Here is a 10,000-nt window from a genome sequence, read left to right as displayed (position 1 = left end):
AACAGCTGACGTTGAAATAAACACAATTATACAAACATGTCTCATTGATAAAAAAAAAAAAAAAAAAAAAAAAAAAAAAAAAAAAAAAATCTTAGTTATTACCTCCACCAACGAAGTTGGAAGGAGGTTACGTTTTACCCCCTGTTTGCGTGTTTGTGTGTGTATGTGTGTATGTTTGTAAACACCTTCCTAGCCAAAATTTTAATCGTAGAGTAATGAAACTTACAGGGATAAACTGTTATGTAAAAAGATGGAAATGATTACACTTTGGAAGGTCAAGGTCAAAATTCAAGGTGACAGTCAAGCAAAATGTCCAATTCACGTAATCGGCCATAAGTTTGGACATCGTTGTTACAGAGACTTCAAATTTGCTTCCTATTTGAATGTATCAAAATCCACACCAATTAATAAATGTTAAGGTTAAATGTCAAGGTCAAGGTCGAGAAATAAGCTGCTGCAACGGAGGTCTGCACTCTACTGAGTGGCCCTCTGTTTTCTAGAAGTGACCTTATAAACCCAATGTTGAAAATGGATTATATCATAATGCTGAATAACTATACTCAATATTTTTTTAATAAGGCGCATTTGCACTGACTAACAGCGGTGCCCTTTTAGCTCGGAAAAGTTTCCTGCTACTTGATTAGATAGAATTATCTTGTCCAACTAATAAGCGATCAGGAAACTTTTCCGAGCTAAAAGGGCACCCCTGCGAGTCGGTGCAAATGCACCTCACTAAAAGGAATTGACTATAGATAATGCAACTGGAACTGAAGCAGCAAAAGTAAGTTCTAGGTAGAATTTAGAGTCTGGAAATCTCGTGTTAGGAGTTTGTTGTTTAGATCTTGTCCTTACTGGAGTATTTATTTGTTTTTGAAGGAAGCAGGGAAGTCGGATGGGTTTTAGAGTTGAGTTAAAGAAGGTTCCTTTAGAAAGTTTTTGGAAGTGACAATAGCAAAACTTTTAGGACTTTATTAACTGGGTATCATGGTTGAATTACAAGAGGGTTCCTCTAGAAAATTTTGGGTAGTGTCAAGAGCGAAACTTTTAGGACTTTATTAACTGGGTATCATGGTTGAATTACAAGAGGGTTCCTCTAGAAAATTTTGGGTAGTGTCAAGAGCGAAACTTTTAGGACTTTATTAACTGGGTATCATGGTTGAATTACAAGAGGGTTCCTCTAGAAAATTTTGGGTAGTGTCAAGAGCGAAACTTTTAGGACTTTATTAACTGGGTATCATGGTTGAATTACAAGAGGGTTCCTCTAGAAAATTTTGGGTAGTGTCAAGAGCGAAACTTTTAGGACTTTATTAACTGGGTATCATGGTTGAATTACAAGAGGGTTCCTCTAGAAAATTTTGGGTAGTGTCAAGAGCGAAACTTTTAGGACTTTATTAACTGGGTATCATGGTTGAATTACAAGAGGGTTCCTCTAGAAAATTTTGGGTAGTGTCAAGAGCGAAACTTTTAGGACTTTATTAACTGGGTATCATGGTTGAATTACAAGAGGGTTCCTCTAGAAAATTTTGGGTAGTGTCAAGAGCGAAACTTTTAGGACTTTATTAACTGGGTATCATGGTTGAATTACAAGAGGGTTCCTCTAGAAAATTTTGGGTAGTGTCAAGAGCGAAACTTTTAGGACTTTATTAACTGGGTATCATGGTTGAATTACAAGAGGGTTCCTCTAGAAAATTTTGGGTAGTGACAAGAGCGAAACTTTTAGGACTTTATTAACTGGGTATCATGGTTGAATTACAAGAGGGTTCCTCTAGAAAATTTTGGGTAGTGTCAAGAGCGAAACTTTTAGGACTTTATTAACTGGGTATCATGGTTGAATTACAAGAGGGTTCCTCTAGAAAATTTTGGGTAGTGTCAAGAGCGAAACTTTTAGGACTTTATTAACTGGGTATCATGGTTGAATTACAAGAGGGTTCCTCTAGAAAATTTTGGGTAGTGACAAGAGCGAAACTTTTAGGACTTTATTAACTGGGTATCATGGTTGAATTACAAGAGGGTTCCTCTAGAAAATTTTGGGTAGTGACAAGAGCGAAACTTTTAGGACTTTATTAACTGGGTATCATGGTTGAATTACAAGAGGGTTCCTCTAGAAAATTTTGGGTAGTGACAAGAGCGAAACTTTTAGGACTTTATTAACTGGGTATCATGGTTGAATTACAAGAGGGTTCCTCTAGAAAATTTTGGGTAGTGACAAGAGCGAAACTTTGGGGACTTAATTAACTGGGTATCATAGTTGAGTTAAAGAGGGTTCCTCTAGAAAATTTTGGGTAGTGTCAAGAGCGAAACTTTTAGGACTTTATTAACTGGGTATCATAGTTGAGTTAAAGAGGGTTCCTCTAGAAAATTTTGGGTAGTGTCAAGAGCGAAACTTTTAGGACTTTATTAACTGGGTATCATAGTTGAGTTAAAGAGGGTTCCTCTAGAAAATTTTGGGTAGTGACAAGAGCGAAACTTTGGGGACTTAATAAATTGGGTATGAGAGTTGAGTTAAAGAGGGTTCCTCTAGAAAATTTTGGGTAGTGACAAGAGCGAAACCTTTAGGACTTTATTAACTGGGTATCATAGTTGAGTTAAAGAGGGTTCCTCTAGAAAATTTTGGGTAGTGACAAGAGCGAAACTTTGGGGACTTAATAAATTGGGTATGAGAGTTGAGTTAAAGAGGGTTCCTCTAGAAAATTTTGGGTAGTGACAAGAGCGAAACTTTTAGGACTTTATTAACTGGGTATCATAGTTGAGTTAAAGAGGGTTCCTCTAGAAAATTTTGGGTAGTGACAAGAGCGAAACTTTTAGGACTTTATTAACTGGGTATCATAGTTGAGTTAAAGAGGGTTCCTCTAGAAAATTTTGGGTAGTGTCAAGAGCGAAACTTTTAGGACTTTATTAACTGGGTATCATAGTTGAGTTAAAGAGGGTTCCTCTAGAAAATTTTGGGTAGTGACAAGAGCGAAACTTTGGGGACTTAATAAATTGGGTATGAGAGTTGAGTTAAAGAGGGTTCCTCTAGAAAATTTTGGGTAGTGACAAGAGCGAAACTTTTAGGACTTTATTAACTGGGTATCATAGTTGAGTTAAAGAGGGTTCCTTTAGAAAATTTTGGGTAGTGACAAGAGCGAAACTTTTAGGACTTTATTAACTGGGTATCATAGTTGAGTTAAAGAGGGTTCCTTTAGAAAATTTTGGGTAGTGACAAGAGCGAAACTTTGGGGACTTAATAAATTGGGTATGAGAGTTGAGTTAAAGAGGGTTCCTCTAGAAAATTTTGGGTAGTGACAAGAGCGAAACTTTTAGGACTTTATTAACTGGGTATCATAGTTGAGTTAAAGAGGGTTCCTCTAGAAAATTTTGGGTAGTGACAAGAGCGAAACTTTTAGGACTTTATTAACTGGGTATCATAGTTGAGTTAAAGAGGGTTCCTCTAGAAAATTTTGGGTAGTGTCAAGAGCGAAACTTTTAGGACTTTATTAACTGGGTATCATAGTTGAGTTAAAGAGGGTTCCTCTAGAAAATTTTGGGTAGTGACAAGAGCGAAACTTTGGGGACTTAATAAATTGGGTATGAGAGTTGAGTTAAAGAGGGTTCCTCTAGAAAATTTTGGGTAGTGACAAGAGCGAAACTTTTAGGACTTTATTAACTGGGTATCATAGTTGAGTTAAAGAGGGTTCCTTTAGAAAATTTTGGGTAGTGACAAGAGCGAAACTTTTAGGACTTTATTAACTGGGTATCATGGTTGAATTACAAGAGGGTTCCTCTAGAAAATTTTGGGTAGTGACAAGAGCGAAACTTTTAGGACTTTATTAACTGGGTATCATGGTTGAATTACAAGAGGGTTCCTCTAGAAAATTTTGGGTAGTGACAAGAGCGAAACTTTTAGGACTTTATTAACTGGGTATCATGGTTGAATTACAAGAGGGTTCCTCTAGAAAATTTTGGGTAGTGACAAGAGCGAAACTTTTAGGACTTTATTAACTGGGTATCATGGTTGAATTACAAGAGGGTTCCTCTAGAAAATTTTGGGTAGTGACAAGAGCGAAACTTTTAGGACTTTATTAACTGGGTATCATGGTTGAATTACAAGAGGGTTCCTCTAGAAAATTTTGGGTAGTGACAAGAGCGAAACTTTTAGGACTTTATTAACTGGGTATCATGGTTGAATTACAAGAGGGTTCCTCTAGAAAATTTTGGGTAGTGTCAAGAGCGAAACTTTGGGGACTTAATTAACTGGGTATCATAGTTGAATCCAAGAGGGTTCCATTAGAAAATTTTGGGTAGTGACAGGAGGAAACTTTTGGGACTCAACTGACTGGGTATCATAGCTGAATCAAAGAGGGTTCCTCTAGAAAATTTTGTGTAATGACAAAAGCGGAACTTTTGGGATTTAATTAACTGGGTATCAGAGTTGAGTTAAAGAGGGTTCCTTTAGAAAATTTTAGGCAGTGACAAGAGCGAAACTTTTGGGATTTAATTAACTATGTATTATAGTTGAATTAAAGAGGGTTCCTTTAGAAAATTTTGTGTAATGACAAAAGCGGAACCTTTAAGACTTAATTAATTGGGTATAATAGCTGAATTAAAGAGGGTTTCATTAGAAAATTTTCGATAGTGATAAGTGCAAAACTTTGGGGACTTAATTAACTGGGTATCATAGATGAGTTAAAGAGAATTCCTCTAGAACATTTTCGATAGTAATAAATGCAAAACTTTAAGGACTTAATTAACTGTGTATCAAACTTGAATTAAATAGAATTCCTCAGGTAAAACCATATCATGAAGAACGAAGCTTTAGGAACTTCTAAACCTAATTCGAATTTTTGTGTGATGAATTTCCACCGATCTCTATAAGCACCAGTCAGGTGTTATTCATGTAAAACGTCAAAATAAAGATGAGTTATATACGACGTAAAAGATAAAAATCATTATAGATATATGAAATATTATCCATCAATCATAAACATATACGTATTGATATCTCTGAAAAAGTTTATATAAACACCTGAGGGAGATGACACTTGTGCGAGTATGCGTGTTAGACTTCGACATCACCTTAGTAAGGATACTGATACACGTATGTTGAACATTTCATGCAATGTGAAAATGCAATTGGATTTAGATTCTAACGTAATGTTACACTTAATTTACTACTACCGTTATTATTATTATTATTATTATTGTTATTATTATTATCATTATTATTATTATTATTTTCAATTTTATTATTATTATCATTATTATTATTATTATTTTCAATTTTATTATTATTATTATTATTATTATTATTATTATTATTATTATTATTATTATTATTATTATTATTTTCAATTTTATTATTATTATCATTATTATTATAATTATTTTCAATTTTATTATTATTATTATTATTATTATTATTATTATTATTATTATTATTATTATCCTTGTTGTTGTTGTTATTATTATTATTATTATTATTATTATTATTATTTGTTTTTTTTTTTACTATGATGATGATTATTATTATTATTATTATTATTATTATTATTATTATTATTATTATTATTATTATTATTATTATTATTATTATTATTATTATCCTTTTTGTTGTTGTTGTTATTATTATTATTATTATTATTATTATTATTTTTTTTTTTTACTACTACTACTACTATTATTATTATTATTATTATTATTATTATTATTGTTGTTGTTGTTGTTGTTGTTGTTGTTGTTATTGTTGTCATCCTCATAAGCAAAGCTACAATCATGAATGGGAACGCATAATGCTATAAGCCCAAGGGCTCCAACAGGGAAGAATAGCCCATTGAGGAAATCAAATAAGGTAATAAATAAACTACATAAGAAGTAATGAATGATAAACATAAAAAATATATAAACTATAAAAAGAAACTCATGTCTGATTAGGAAGATTAATCCACAATCTGATCATAGCTGGAATAAAGCTTTTAAAATACTGAGTGGCATTGAGCCATATGATGGAGAAGACATGCCTGTAAGAATTAACATTTTAAAACTTTTACACACATTAATACTCCATAGTATCCCATTGATTCAAGTTTTTTCCTTTATGACATTCTGCATTTCCAACATGGGCTGTAGCTTGGCTAGTGTTGATAATAATAATAATAATAATAATAATAATAATAATAATATTGACAACAACAACAACAACAACAACAATAATAATAATAATGACAATAATAATAATAATGATAATAATAATAATAGTGATAATGATGATAACAACAACAACAACAACAACAAAAATAATAATAATGATAATGATAATAATAATAATAATAATAATAATAGTAATAATAATAATAATAATAGCAATAATAGTAGTAATAATAATAATAATAATAATAATAATAATAATAATAGAAAATAAAAATGATAATGATGATAACAACAACAACAACAATAATAATAATAATAATAATAACAACAATGTTCCAAAAATTATGTTTATACTGATACTCGATTCATCTTTTCCCGAAATCTAAGCTCATCAAAAATTATTTTAAAACAAACGATTATTATTTTTTATTATGTGAAGATACGTCAGTTCTTTTTTTATATATTGCTATATTTTCTTCAAAAACGATTTATATACACCAACCTTTGTCTGTAATTCTAATTATACTTTTATATGCATAAGGGTAAATCTAGATTCTCCTGATTAATAGAGAGAGAGAGAGAGAGAGAGAGAGAGAGAGAGAGAGAGAGAGAGAGAGAGAGAGAGAGAGAGAGAAAAGAAATATGATTGGCTAAAGACAACGATTGTTAGGTTAAGAATCAGAATTGAATAATAGAAGAGAGAGAGAGAGAGAGAGAGAGAGAGAGAGAGAGAGAGAGAGAGAGAGAGAGAGAGAGGAGAGAGAGAGAGAGAGAGAGAGAGAAAAGAAATATGATTGGCTAAAGACACCGATTGTTAGGTTAAGAAAAGGAATTGAATAATAGAAAAGAGCTGAGGAGAGAGAGAGAGAGAGAGAGAGAGAGAGAGAGAGAGAGAGAGATTACACTTGTCAGTCATTATACCACGTGGCACCAGTTCAGCTCAGGCATATTTGGTAGAAGTATTGGAATAACATCACCAGCAACTTAAAAGTGAGCAACTGTGTACTACAAAAAATCATAAACATCAAAAACGCAGAATTTCATAGACAAAAATCCTCATTTGGCTACTACTACTACTACTACTACTACTTCTACTACTACTACTACTACTACTACTATTATTTATTACATGCTAAGCTACAACCCTAGTTGCAAAAGCATGATGCTACAAGCCCAAGGGCTCCAACAGGGAAAATAACTCAGTGAGGAAAGGAAACGGAAATAATTAAACTACAAAAGAAGCAATAACAATCAAAATAAAATATTTTAAGATCATTAACAACGTTAAATTAGATCTATCATATTTAAACTATAAAACTTCATAAAAGCAAGAGTAAGAGAAACAAGATAGAATAGTGTGCGTGAGTGTACCCTCAAGTAAGAGAACTCTAACCCAAGACAGTGGAAGACCATGGTAAAGAGGCTAGGGCACTACCCAAGACTAGAAAACATTGGTTTGATTTTGGAGTGTCCTTCCCCTAGAAAAGCTGCTTATCATAGCTAAAGAGTCTCCTCTACCCTTACAAAGAGAAAAGTAACCACTGAACAATTACATTGCAGTAACCCCAAAGAGGAAAGTCACCACTGAACAATTACATTGCAGTAACCCCAAAGAGGAAAGTCACCACTGAACAATTACATTGCAGTAACCTCAAAGAGGAAAGTCACCACTGAACAATTACATTGCAGTAACCCCAAAGAGGAAAGTCACCACTGAACAATTACATTGCAGTAACCTCAAAGAGGAAAGTCACCACTGAACAATTACATTGCAGTAACCTCAAAGAGGAAAGTCACCACTGAACAATTACATTGCAGTAACCTCAAAGAGGAAAGTCACCACTGAACAATTACATTGAAGTAACCTCAAAGAGGAAAGTCACCACTGAACAATTACATTGCAGTAACCTCAAAGAGGAAAGTCACCACTGAACAATTACATTGCAGCAACCCCTTGGGTGAAGAATTTTTTGGTGTTGTCAGGTGTATGAGGACAGAGGAAGATATGTAAAGAATAGGCCAAACTATTCGGTGTATGTGTAGGCAAAGGGGAAAATGAACTGTAACCAGAGAGAAGAATCCAATGTAGTAATGTCTGGCCAGTCAAAGGACCCCATACTACTTCTACTTCTACTACTACTACTACTACTACTACAGCACAACGATAGATCTGTGTTATGTAGTTACGTAATCTTATCCAATGTAAACATCCAATAACATATTTCTGAGTACCACAGTGTCACGCAATCGGAGCACTAATGACTCAAATATAAATTTTCATAAAACTCTAAAACTGAGGTGACTCATATAAAAATTACGTGTCACCATATCCTTCCTTGACAAATGCAGCTGCTGAAAAAATTACGTTACTTTCAAATATACATACATATACCAAGGCACTTCTCCCATTTTTGGGAGGTAGCCGACATCAACTTTATTACAGAACACTCGCCTTTATATGCAAAAACTCAATGCAACAGGAAATTTCCTGATCAACCGACACCGCATCGGTTAACAGTTAACGGTGAGAAAAAGAGACATGTTATTTCAGGTTCTTTTTAGTGCGAGGGGAGAGCGAAGATACATGCATAATATGTACACAAAATGAAATGACGTTACTATGTACGATCGTGTGACATACGGTTGCTACGCCTCTCTCACATCCATCCTCCTATCACCCAGAGCTTTCTTCACTCCATCCATCCACCCAAACCTTGCCCTTCCTCTTGTACTTCTCCCAACAACTCTTGCATTCATCACCTTCTTTCTTTCAAATATGATCTAGTAAATTCTAGGCTATCCCTGACAGCAGTAGGAGCACTGTCTTGGGTTAGAGGTCTCTTGCTTGAGGGTACACTCGGGCACACTATTCTATCTTATATCTCTTCCTCTTGTTTTGCTGAAGCTTTTATAGTTTATATAGGAGATGTTGATCTTAATGTTACTGTTCTTAAAATATTTTATTTTTAATTATTTCCTTTCCTCACTGGGCTATTTTCCCTGTTGGAGCCCCTGGGCTTATAGTATTCTACTTTTCCAACTAGGGTTGTAGCTTAATAATAATAATAATAATAATAATAATAATAATAATAATAATAATAATTTCTCAGGCAGTGTAAAATAGCAAAGTAAACATCTCTTCGTTTTTTTTTTTTTATTTTTCATTTCCATTTCTCGTAAATATCTTAGGTCTCTCATATATCAAATATCATTTTCCATTTAGAGGTTTAAAGGCCACTCATGAATGGCAAAGGCAAGAGACAGTGACATTGCCCAATCAAGCAGGACAATGTCCTAGAGACTGACCATATATACATATGATCAGCGACGAAGCTCCCTCTGCACCGAAGCTAAGACCAAGGAGGGCCAGGCAATGGCTGCTGGTGACTTAGCAGATAAGACTTATAGGCTCCCCCAAACGCCCCATCCTTAGCTCACAAGGAGGATGGTGAGCTTGCAGCGACCAAAGGAACTAACGAGTTTGGGTGGGGCTCGAACCCCAGTCTGACGAGAAAAGACCGAACTTTTGTGCTAGCAAAGGAAAAGGTTTTTGGACAGCTTACTGGAGGATGTAAATGAGAATGTAACAGCTGGACATTTTACTCAAAGAGCTAGAGACAGGACCATCATCATCACCTCCTACGCCTATTGAAGCAAAGGGCCTCGGTTAGATTTCCCCAGTCGTCTCTATCTTGAGCTTTTATTTCAATATTTCTCCACTCATCTTCCTCTGCTTCACGCTTCATAGTCCTCAGCCATGTAGGCCTGGGTCTTCCAACTCTTCTAGTGCCTTGTGCAGCCCAGTTGAAAGTATGATGAACTAATCTCTTTTGAGGAGTGCGAAGAGCATGCCCAAACCATCTCCATCTGCCCC

This window comes from Palaemon carinicauda, chromosome 4, assembly GCF_036898095.1.
Source record: "Palaemon carinicauda isolate YSFRI2023 chromosome 4, ASM3689809v2, whole genome shotgun sequence".
NCBI classification, from domain to species: domain Eukaryota; kingdom Metazoa; phylum Arthropoda; class Malacostraca; order Decapoda; family Palaemonidae; genus Palaemon; species Palaemon carinicauda.
The sequence above is the reverse complement of the archived record's forward strand: the minus strand, read 5'-3'. Positions refer to the sequence as shown.